The sequence below is a fragment of the Podarcis gaigeae genome (assembly GCF_964106915.1).
Source record: "Podarcis gaigeae genome assembly, chromosome: 9".
In the NCBI taxonomy this organism is placed as follows: domain Eukaryota; kingdom Metazoa; phylum Chordata; class Lepidosauria; order Squamata; family Lacertidae; genus Podarcis; species Podarcis gaigeae.
The window spans coordinates 38,214,589-38,226,636 of record NC_139685.1 but is presented as its reverse complement, the minus strand read 5'-3'; the positions used below and the strand labels follow the sequence as shown (position 1 = coordinate 38,226,636).

Genomic DNA, 12,048 nt, shown 5'->3' with positions numbered 1-12,048 from the left:
GTGTTTGGGTATGCTATTCTTTAATCTTTAATTCTTTCTTACTAGTACGCACTTTTATGTACACTTTCCTTTAGTATCTTTTTCTTTGGCAATCTCTTGTGGCTGAGTAAGATTGTCTGCCATGAATATGGTCTTAAGAATGTGTGTGTGTCTGTAAGTGACTGTGGAAGCCAATTCTACATCCTTCCAGTGGGGATATAGGTTTCCGGGCAGGAATTGATGATGGTGAGGATTTGCCAAATGTGCTTTCCTCTTAGTTCACTTCTCCTTTTCAGCCCCTGAGTTCATGCTTCTTCCAAGTCCATGATGTCTTTGGTAGAGGCTATTCTCCAATTGGAGCACTTGCAAGCCAGTGTTTCCCAGTTGTCAGTGTTTATACTACATGTTTTTTAGATTTGCCTAGAGAGCGTCTTTAAACCTCTTTTGGTGTCCACCAGCATTATGCTTTCCATTCTTAAGTTGGGAATAAAGTACAGATATACCTCGGAAGTCGAAAAGAATCCATGGAATCCATGGAACAAACTTGGGTGATCAAAGTTCTAAATTGCACAGGGAGCTTCCATGCATAGGGAAGATGTCCCACTGCAGATATTATAGTGTAAATGATTGTCTCAACTTTTGGGGCAGGAGAAGGAGCATAATTTTGGAAGTGGGGCTAAACACAGATCTGTACTATATGTGTGAGTAATGCATGGACTGAGTTTGAAACTGTTTGCTCTGTTTTAAGTTCAGTGGAAGGACTTTATCTATTTCACCAGAAAAGCTCTTCAAAAAACTAAAATACATTTTTTAAAAAAGAAAGGCTAAGTTAGTTTGCCTGGTGATTTATGGGCATAAAAATGTTCTTTCATGATAAGATTGTTTAAAATATCATCTTCAGGAACTGAAGATAGGGAGTGATTATTTAGCCAGGACTAATCTGTGTAGCTGGTAAATAGAAGTGCACCTGAAAAATGGTGAAAGAGAAAGTAGGTCATGTTTCTGCACCACTTTCCCCCTACACTGGAAGAGTACTGTAGCCTTATTAAACATGACTGAGTTTTGCTGTCTGTTGCTGTTTCTAATTACAAGTGATGACTAACTACTCATTCTTATAACATTTTGTAAAAAAAGAAAAAGAAAAAGAGAAAGACTGGAAGATGAAGAGGAACTGTTAATTATGCATGAAGGAAAAGAAAGGGGGAGAATAACAAGGAGAAAAAATGCAGAGAAAATAGCAAAAAAGCAAACGACTGCTGAAAAATGTGAAGTGTAAGTACAATAGGTATCACTATTTTCACTTCCATACAAAATTGTCCACCTGTTCCTAGCCTATGGTCTGTCCTTGAATCTGTCCTTGCAGCCGGTTGAAGGAGCCTCCTTCAAGTGGCACCATGAGTGGAGGAGAATTGATGAAGGTAGGAATTAGTGTCTGAATAGTGCAGTAAGGATCCCTCCAGATATAATTTCTATTGTAAAGTCATAATTATATATGCGCATGATATTATCAGGGTGGTTAGACACAATCCCGCTTTTGATACTGTTTGTGCCTGCAAATGTTTGAGGATTGTCACACTGCATTTGAAACCAGTTCTTCTACCATAACTTCCTTCTTGAATCCCTAACTGTTCCTACCACAAATGTTCTAGTTTGTTTTTCTCCTTCTTCTGTTGTGCTATGGCCCCTCCACACAGCAGGAATGTGATAACATTGGGGCAACATCACAGAACAAACAAAAGCAGAATAAATCTACCACTAATGGGCCATTATGGTATCAAGAACATGTTGCAGAAGACACTCACAACAGAATACCGGTGTGCAGGGGCGTCAGACTTTTTCAAGCATTGGCGCTACCAGGTGGAGGTACATACCCTTGGGATACACTTTAGATAGCAAAATGTCCTAGACTGGTACTGTCATTGTCACTTATGAACTTCCACAGCCAATAGAAGCACCAAGTTTTTAATAGAGAGGTGACTATTACGTGGCATCTCAGGAGCTCCCCTTCCATTTTCTTAATCATTTGTTTTTGGAAATACATGCCTCACTTTCTCCTAAAATGCTCTAGTAGGAAAGCATATTGTGTTCTCTGGCAAACACATTATAGTTTCATCTCATTCACTCTATGCAGCGGCTAAGCTGTCCACATCTCCATTCAGGTCACTGAGCTGGGAGTGAGGGAGTGCCTAAGTGGTGTCCTTCAGGACAACCATCTCCCTTAATAATTTATTGTAGTGATGTAGAAATAATGTTAATTAGAATTTACATGAGAAAAACTAATGATTGTAACAAATTAAAGCTAACCATATAATGCAATTAGCAAAGCATAACACGAGTAGAAAAAAGAAATTCATTCTAACCAGCGAATGATCAACACATGAAAAGTTAGGATGAAACAGTTTCTAAAATGTTTTGAGGTTGCAAACGTACACAAAATGCTTAGTGGTGTGTGTGTGTGTAGACACTTCTTGTTTGAGATTGGAAGGTTTTAGGACAGTGATGGAGATAGGAGTGTCTAGTGTGTAGGGTGATGTCATGGGGCTTCTCTCCCAAATACTAGTGTCATTGTCACTTAACAGGATAGTGCAGGGGTGGGGAAATGCATTAGTCAAGGCAGGACTGCATGGATACTCTGGCAGAGTTTTTCCTCACGTATGAATAATTGTCATAATTTCCTATGTGTATGGCAACGAACTTTTCAAATGTTGTGTATTGTATGGCTATCCACTTGAGGAAGGTTTACAGCTCGGTGATAGAACATCAGGTAGGCTTGGGAATGTCCCATACGGGAAGACAAGCTGAATTTGACAAGGTGCAACGTTCAAATAGCACCTACGCACACTAGATTTAACACCGATAGGCTCCATCAGAACATTGCACATTGTCACTTTCAACTTGTCTTCTGTGGGCATCAGCACATCGGGCCCAATCACTACTTGATTCCTGTATTTTTCCTCTGATATTACCTATGCAAAGAAACCTATGAAACTTTTCCTATTTGAAATCCCTATTCAAATGGTATTCAGAGCCTATCATCTCTCCAACTGGGATGCCAAAGGAAGGAAAAATGTGCTGGGTGGGATAAAGGAAGGCAAGACTTGCTGCCACTCTCCATCCATCATATATTCCTGGGATTGACCCAGGGTAAATATTGTCTGATCCAGACCCATGGTTCTTTGGCTGGAACAAACATCAATGCTATTGTAACACTGCAAGAGTTCCCGCTTGAATTTCCATTGCTTTCTGGGATATTCTAGAGAAAAGACGAGGCAAAAGTAGGAAGAGTGGCAGTTGGAATAAAATATGAAGTCAGTTCCTTGGGGATATAACCTTTTCCAAATACCAATTAACTTGAACTTCAATATGAAGTTAATTTAAGAGTTTTATTTCTCTGTGGGAAAAGGAGGATATATGACTGGTTCAGATTGCATTTGCACTAAGTTGCCTTGAAGGGCGTTATTCCCGGTTTAGTCCTGTGAACTTAAAAATAAGAGCTGGTGTGATTAATAGAAGGAAAAAAAACTGTAGAAATTGGTAGCCACATAACTGGTGGCATATCAATTAATCTTAAACTGAAGCAAAACACCACACTTTCAATGTTGTTAGAAGATCTTACAAGTGAATGTTTGCATTTTATAGTTTCTGCTTTCCATCTATCGTTTTTAAAAAGCTTTAACACCTATTTAATTTAACTAGCAGTGTCAGGCTCATGAGTGTGTTCTCATGATGATACAGAAACATGCCTTGAATAAATACTTTATGTGATTTTTCACAGTTAATAACCAAGCGGGTTCAAAGAGATTTCAGAGAACAGAATATGAAACATCCATATCATCTCACAACACAGGGGAAGAAGCAGCTTGCCAGCCTAGGTCTAAAAAGAACATGATCTGAAGCCACAGGATACAGCAACCTTCCTATCCTAGATCTAGATCTGGTTATTTTCTGAATAAGAGGCAACCTGGGAATCACATATATGCCACTTTGAGTTCCATAATGGAGGTAATACAGGACAGTAAAATAAAATAAACAATAGTATGCAATTATCATGATTTGTGGTGGGGCAAGTAAGAATATACCCTGGAGTATTAGGAGCCTTGAGTAATTTTGCACTTCATAACTGCACAATCTGCATGTTTACTCAATAGTAGGTAAAGGATCCCTGGATGGTTAAGTCCAGTCAAAGGCGACCATGGGGTTGCGACTCTCATCTTGCTTTCAGGCCAAGGGAGCCGCCGTTTGTCCACAGACAGCTTTCCAGGTCATGTGGCTGTCAGTATATGGAAACATCACCGCTGCAGACAGCCAGATTGTTGACATCACATGATGCACCTATCTGTGGGAAAGAAGAATTTCCCAGGATGTTCACAGGCTGGATAAGTCTTTGTGAAGAGTGTAATTTGAAACCTTCCATTTGCGCATGTTTGGGAAGTTTGTCAGACTTGCTGGAAGAACTGAACTGAAAGGACGTGTTTTTCTCTAGTGCTGTAATGTCAGAAATAAACATCATGTAAATAGATTTCTGACTTATTTTCTTTCCCCTGCGGAAGCAGGAGGGAGGGGTTGTGCATTTTACCCACGCTTGGGAAAATGTCGCCTATCAAAATCTCCATGGTCTGTCCGAGATATCAGCCAGAGAAGGTTACCGGTAAGCAAGCTCCGAGGACAGTGAGAGGGGCCAGTCTCTATGGAGGGGGCTTGCAAACCAACAGTGGCCAGCATGACTAAATTGCTTCTGGCACAACAGAACACCATGACGGAAATCAGAGCACACAGAAACACCATTTACCTTCCTGCCGCAGCAGTACCTATTTATCTACCTGCACTGGTGTGCTTTCGAACTGCTAGGTTGCAGGAGCTGGGACAGAGCAACGGGAGCTCACCCCATTGTGGGGATTCAAACCACCAATCTTCTGATCGACAAGCCCAAGAGGCTCAGTGGTATAGAGTAGTAAGTTCCATTGTGTTGAATGTGTCTTACTCTTAGGGAAGTGTACATATAACTGAAATAAGAAAGTCTAGTCATCAAGTCCCTGCATCCCATGGAACCATCTCTTTTACGTTTCTGTTTCATTTTCTTGTGTATGTTGATGCCTGTTTAAAAGTGCTGTGTATTGATCCTTGTCAGCACCATCTGCCTGTGTCTTGGATTAGTCTGTCCATTGTCTTGTAATTACTAAAAAAAAATCTGGGTTATTTACCTGTAAAGATTAAATCAAGGATCATTAGATAGTAAAAGAAACACAACCTAATGCTTTAGATTATGTTTCTACAAATATAATTAAATCCTGTCCTTGGTTTGTTCATGTCTCAGTAAACTAATTGCATTTAGTCCAACACTTGCTTGAAGACTGCACAAAATTAAATTAATTTCCCCAGCATTGAACTGTAGGGGGACAACATATATTAAATCGCTTAACTATTCACTCTATTGGCTCTGAAGGTAGAATTGCATTAGAGGTGTTTGTACATTCAATAAAAGGAACAATTAAAGCAATTATATCTAACTTACAGGTACACATACCATTAGCAGTACATCACTCGATCGTAGCATTACAATTCAATTAACATACATTGTCCTTAGATTTTCAGAGAATTAATAGGACAGAACTGCTAGGAAATGTTATGGCACGTTATTGCTGAAGTTTAAAAAGTCCGCTAATGTCTATCTACACGGAAAACAATCTTGAAAGATCAATGGATAAAGGAGGAATATTCCATGGGTCATGGATAATTGGCAGAAAGATGTGTCATTGTAATCCTAGGCTCAAACATAAAGCAAATGGGCAGGACTCATTTTAAAGAAAATTGGAACCTTCGCAACTACAGAATCGTTCTCTATTTGCCATTCTCTTCAGGAACCAATAGATCTTTGTACTTCTGCCACGTATGGTGAACAACCAGGGCTACAGACATACACTCCAACATTACTCAGATGAAAATAGGGACATTTCTCACACTCCCAGACCTTCCTTCACACCCCATTTTTTGTGTGTCTCCCGCCATCTGTAGAGCATTTTCTATTAGAAGAAGGGTGAGTGCCACCACCACTTACACCAATAGGACACAGCACACACACCCTCTACTGTCATGAGAAAAATACCTTAATCTGAATTTTGTTTTAGTTTATTCTTAGTTAGATTTACAAAAGAAAAGCATGCACCAATAAATAAAATTTAGAAAGAGGCAAGATTAGACATGGATGCACAAAGCATTTTTTAAATAAAAAAGACTCCCTGCCCTCTGCTCCACTCCCCCTTTTTTCCTGCGCAGGGCTTCCCTGCCCTCTGCCTCCCCCCCCCCAAGCCAGCACATCATGTGGGGCTGGGTGGCAGCCTCTCCTCCTTGCCTGCCTTCCAGCAGCCACTACAAGTTGCCAAGGGAGGAGGCAGGCAGCGGCGGCCATGGAGAGGCAACAGAATGCTTCCTTGCAGCCACAGCAGCTACCATTGTTGGCACTCAGGACAAGCACCGGCTCATATTCCTCCCCAAGCTTGGTGGCGGTGGTGATGGGAGGGGAAATAGGGACATTCCAGAATCAATTCAGAAGCCAGGATATCCTTTGTAATTCTCGGACTGTCCCTGGAAAATAGGGACACTTGGAAGGTGTGCTACAACTGGGGTGTTCCCTGGATAGCAGAGGATTCTACCTTACCTATTCAGACTAGGCATTTTTCCGCTTTGCCTTGCCCAGGGTAGGTCATATCTACCCCATACATTTAAAGCACATTGTTTTACCCAAAGCATCCTGGGCACACTGGAGGAGGAAAAGGAGTGCGGGGGGAGCGCACCGCCCCTCGCAGCCCGATCCCAGTAGGGTGGCATCACGGCTGTCCCCCCGCCCACGCTGGGTGTCATGCCCCTGCGGGCACCAAGCCATGCCCCCAGGACATGCGCCAGCCCCGCCCCCACCTCCTCTCTGCCCCCTGGTGCCAGAGCATGAAGCTCTGCCGCTGCCTGGGCACTGTTGTTTGTTGTGCTGGGAATCTTAACTTTGTGAAGGTAAACTGCAGTTCTCAGGATTCTTGTGGGCCGTGGGCAGCCATGTCCTTTAAATGAATGGTGTGGATGTGAACATATTATAAAGTATAAAGGCAACAGCAGCTCATAGAGGCATCTTTCAAAACATAAGTAGCAGTGGCTAAGAAGGCATTTTTGTAGCAGAAAGAGAGACTTAAACTTATCTTTTCCCATTCCACATAGGCCCCAGGCTGCTCAGGTTTTTGTAGGCCTGCTATTCACATCACAAACATGTTGGTTGATTGCATTCATGCAACTGACATCACATCTAGTCCAGATCTTATAGTCTAGGAGAGGCCTTAAGAATGGTATAGAGAATTTTGAGATGTAAAATAATAGTAATAAAAAAACAGGCAATGGTGCAGCAAGATAGATATTATAACAGACAGGTGTCAGCAGAGCTAGAGGGAGTAATTCCGGACTGCTTGGCAACTGACAAAATGCTCAAAGCATTTTGATATGTGAGAAGCTTTGGGCATTCAGGACCATAATATTTCTCAGAAAGAAACATGCTATGGGATGTGGAATATTAATTGTTAGAAATTCATAGAGATAATCGTATCATCCAAAGTGCACGCCTGTAGACGAGTTGAAGGCAAAAATTATTGCCTTTCTCTGGAACCCATAATTCTTTTATCAGCTTTCCTCTGCTAGGCACCATTTCCCATAATGCCACACTCAACTGCTAACGGTCATCAGTGTCAACTATACACAGATTCTTCTGTGTTAGCAATAAATAAATATTAGGATGGCTTTAAGTTTGGTTGGAAACTATGTTATGCATAATGATATCTCAATCCCTGCAGTTTGGTGGCATCTCTGCAAACCATCTTCTCTCATCACTGACTCAGAACCAATTTATATGCACATCTATGCCATTTTTTTAACTTCCAGGATTCTACATTTTTCTTCATAGCTAGAGGATCACCTTCAGGTATGCCATTAGAGTACCTTACACCTCCAGATTTTCATAACTTATCAATATATAAAGTACAATGTACATATGCATGCAACAATCTGAAAACCAACCCCACAACCTCTGAAATGAACCTACCTTTATTTCATATAAAAGATGTAATTATTCATACTGGGGTGGGGAACTGGATTCAGCGGGCAGACCAGATCATGACCTTCTCAGTCCCCACAAGCTATTTTGAGGGGTGGGTGGGGCTGTCCACATACCAATCACTTGACATTACCCTGATATCAGGTGACATATTCTCCTTTGTCTGTGTTGTTTGAGTTCAAATTCTGCAGGCAAAGAAAAACACTTCACCAGATGTCCTGGTGAAATCAGATGTTGGACAGGTGTGCAGCCTCTCAAAATGGCCCTGCATGTGTCCCACACCCTCCCCAAATCTGTCCCGGCGGTTTGAGGAAACCCCTAAAACAGATTTAGGGCACACAGGAAAATGAGTTGCAGGGTTGGGGGGTGGAGTCCCATTACATAAGTGGAAACCCTTGCAGAAATAGGATGTGTTAGTTGGATACAGCCCTATTTACCATCAGGTTTAAGATCCAGACTCTAACAATTGTTCTTATGCATAATTTGTTTCAGACAAAGCCACGTTCTGGCAGGCAATCAATAAACTCCAGACATGCACCCCAAATGCTTTCCCCCACTTTAATCCCAAACTGATCGGGCTCTGTCCCCAATCTACATGATGCTTCACTTTTGTTGCTTTTCAAATCGAAAGTTAGCAACTCTGTGAATGATTTGTAATATTTTTAAGGAAACAATTGTATGTATTTCCAAACTGTCAGCTCTTGCAAGGGGACATGGCCTTGTGAGATTGTCAGTTTGTCTTTCTAGAGCAATCACATTTGCATAAGCTCTCTCAGTTCCTCCATAATCCTCTGAATTTCATTGGCTTATCCTTCCTGAGCTTTTGCTCTCAATCCTTTAAGATTTACCTGTCTTTTCCTATTAGTCTGGCTAAAATAAATGGGAATATTCATGATGGGGTTGAAATATGAAATTCTCCGCATTTATATTCACAGCTCCACCCCATCTTCCCCCTTCACCTACTTTCACCGTGTCAGGCCACATACTGCAGCTTGCATTTTCACTCTTCACCATTATCAAGGCAACTTTAGACAGAAGCACCGCTTCAAAATTGAACAGCGTTTCAGAGGGACATACGGTGGAATCACATTATGTTTTCACAGTGTGTGCTGCTATTTGGGTAGTTCATTGATAAGCAGTTTGCTTGTTCCGCCACATTGGGGCATTGTTTGTTGATAAAATATGCCAAAATCCTAATAATGCAGACAGGTGAAGAATATGCATGTAACAAACTGCTCAAGCTTGGGAAGATTTACTTTAGTCTTGATGATCAGTGACAAAGAACTGAATGATGCTTTTGAGGACAACAGCTTCTGCTAGGCTGAATAAGTCAGGGAAGAGGGGAATATTTATGGAAAGCTTTTTTTCTTTCCACCCTAGCATTCTTTCAAAATAGCCTGATGTTCCCAGCTAAGAAAGAAAGAAAATTATCCAGTGGGAAGAAACCATGCAGTGATCCTATCACAGTAGTTACTATTAGGGATGAATGGTACTTTCATACCATGTCCTTTTTGCATTCACTTGGTCATAGGTCTGTTTTATTCTGCTTTGTGAAGCTCTTTAAAACACATTTACTCGCCACCCCAATTTCCGAGTGATGTGAGATTGCCCAGGGGTCATGTTTCCTTCAGAATTAGGGACAGCAGAGACTGTGGTGTCTTTAAGATATGTGGTTTATTTCAACATATATACAACCTGAACCTACAGTGGAGCGATTCACAGCTTTAACACCCCCAAGAAGGCCTTGCTTCTCCCTTAGTCTTGGATTCAAATGGGAATCAGGTATGTTTCTGTCTCCCAGCTGCCCAGCCTGCCAGCTTCTAGCTTTTAGGTCACATAATTCTCTACTCTGCCCTTTGTTTTTCTAACTACCAGCAAGTTGATGAAAAGGAGCAGACCCATTTGCTATCTGACACAGAGACACTTCCTTTGTTACCAGCTGGCTATTCCAGGAATTGAATCCATGCTGGATCCAGGAATTAGAAGGGGACTCAAGAATACAGCTTACCCCCCGCCCCCAACAAATAGTAATATGCATTTTTATATGCTTTTCAATGCATTTCCATGTCTGTCTGTCTGTTGATCTATCTGTCATCCTATGTATTTGTACACATTTCCTCCCTGTAATACACATTTTTGAACTGAAATTGCATTGCAAAATTTGGAGAAACACATTATCTGATGACTAGCTTCATGCTGATCAACATGTAAGTCTGTGAGTGGAGAATTAAGTTTGTTCATTTTAAAATGTGAGCAGATTGAATTTCTTCCCCATCCCTAGTTCCTTTTTAAAAAAATGCTTAATGAAGAGGAATGGGGGGAAAAAGACCATGAGGAATATGTGATCATATAAAGGGCTTAGAAAATGGTTGCTTGCACACTAAAGTAATAGTAAAAGTTGTCTGTATCTCCCCATTATGATTGCTCCAATATTAAGGTGAATTAAAGATTTCAATCACCCTCCCCAAAAAGTCTCTGAACACATTTCAAAAGTGGTTCTGCTAAAGAAGTATTAGCTAGTTGTTTGTTCCATTTAATGAAAACTCTGGCATAGAAATGGCTAGAAGCAGTGATAGTCCATAGATTGCGGGTGCAGTTTTCTTTTTTTATATATAAAGGACTTTTATATGTTTTGCCTCCTGTAAATTTTATTTTATAGTCAATAAGTATTCTGTACTATGGAAAGCTTTCATTTTATTTCCTCTTTATATGAAATAACTCGGACTGCTGCACGGCTACATGCCTACCATTCCAATATTCAAACTGCCTATTTTTGACTCTCCATAAATTGAGTCTTTTAACATTTCCCTTCTGGAAAAGAAAATGATTAGCAATTGAGGAGAAGCTATGTTTTAAACTACTCTTAATAGTTAGTTTATTTTCTGCATCACAACCTGCTTCTGTTTTACTTTCACAGCAGACAAAAACAATGCAAGATATGAAGGACTCCAGTCTCATACTTAGTAACATTGGGTCTGCACGCAAATGTGACCAAGTCCTGTCCTATTTTAGCATGGATTTTTAAGCAAAAAGCCTTTAAAACCTGCACAGGAAAAAATATTTTTATTTATTTATTTAAGTTACTTACAGCATAGTTCAAGGCCTGCACCACTGACTCCAATCATGTAAAATGTTTTCCTTTCCTTTTTCATTGTATCCATTGACACACAACACAATATACAACACGACACAATATAAGCATATCCAATTATACCAATACAAAACAAACTGAAAATAACAACCAATGGCAACTGTACGCTCCAGGCCAGCTACTGTAAAAATCCCGTATAAGTTTTTTTCTGGTCCAGTATCGCATTACTCCTTTTCCTTTCTGTTTTCGCAGGAACACCACTGGTTCAAAATAGGGCTTTCAGATTGAATAAACCCCCAGTTCAGATGAGGTAGATGTATTAAGCAGAAAGAAAGTGAGTGGGGGCAATTCCAAGTTAAATTCCATGGGCAGAGGAGTGATGGGATTTGATTGTGTTCTGTTGCTCCAAGAGGGAATTGTATGGGGGGGGACGACATGGCTGCTCCCATGTAGACATCATCAACTTCCACTGCTCCCAGGGGAACCTGTTATATTTGTATTCAAAGTGCATGGTGTCAAGGAGACCTGTACTCTAGTTGATCCAGGCTGCAGGTGGCTGGATTACTATTTAAAAAAAATTAAAAAATGAAAAGACAGAAAAATATTTTACGGGAATGAAGTCAGTGATGCAGTTCTTGGGCTGCCTAATAAGGGAACCTGAAGGACCTGGGTTTGGGGGCTCATGAACTGATGCGGATCATGATTGACTCAGGTTTGGTCCCTTAGAAATCCAAGTCACTACTTTTTAAACAGAAGTGGGGCCCTGCTACCAGATGCGTGCATATTTCTGAGTGGCAGCAGGAGCTGGGGCTTTCAAAGCTCTCCCTTCTCAGGCAGAGAAGTGAGCAAGCAAGCACAAGCTGCTAAAAGAGTAACTGAATGGGCAGGTGCC

At 40.9% G+C, this 12,048-nt stretch overlaps 1 protein-coding gene across 2 annotated transcripts in view; it reads left to right on the top strand.

Moving 5' to 3' along the window:
* The window catches only part of LOC310852479 (uncharacterized protein), a 151,813-nt gene extending 147,642 nt beyond the window's left edge, over positions 1-4,171 (top strand). For both annotated transcript variants that reach the window (XM_083756072.1, XM_083756071.1), the window contains exon 8: positions 3,755-4,171. The gene's annotated coding sequence lies outside the window, so the exon portion shown is untranslated. The remainder of the gene's footprint in view (positions 1-3,754) is intronic.
* Positions 4,172-12,048: the final 7,877 nt, after the last annotated feature.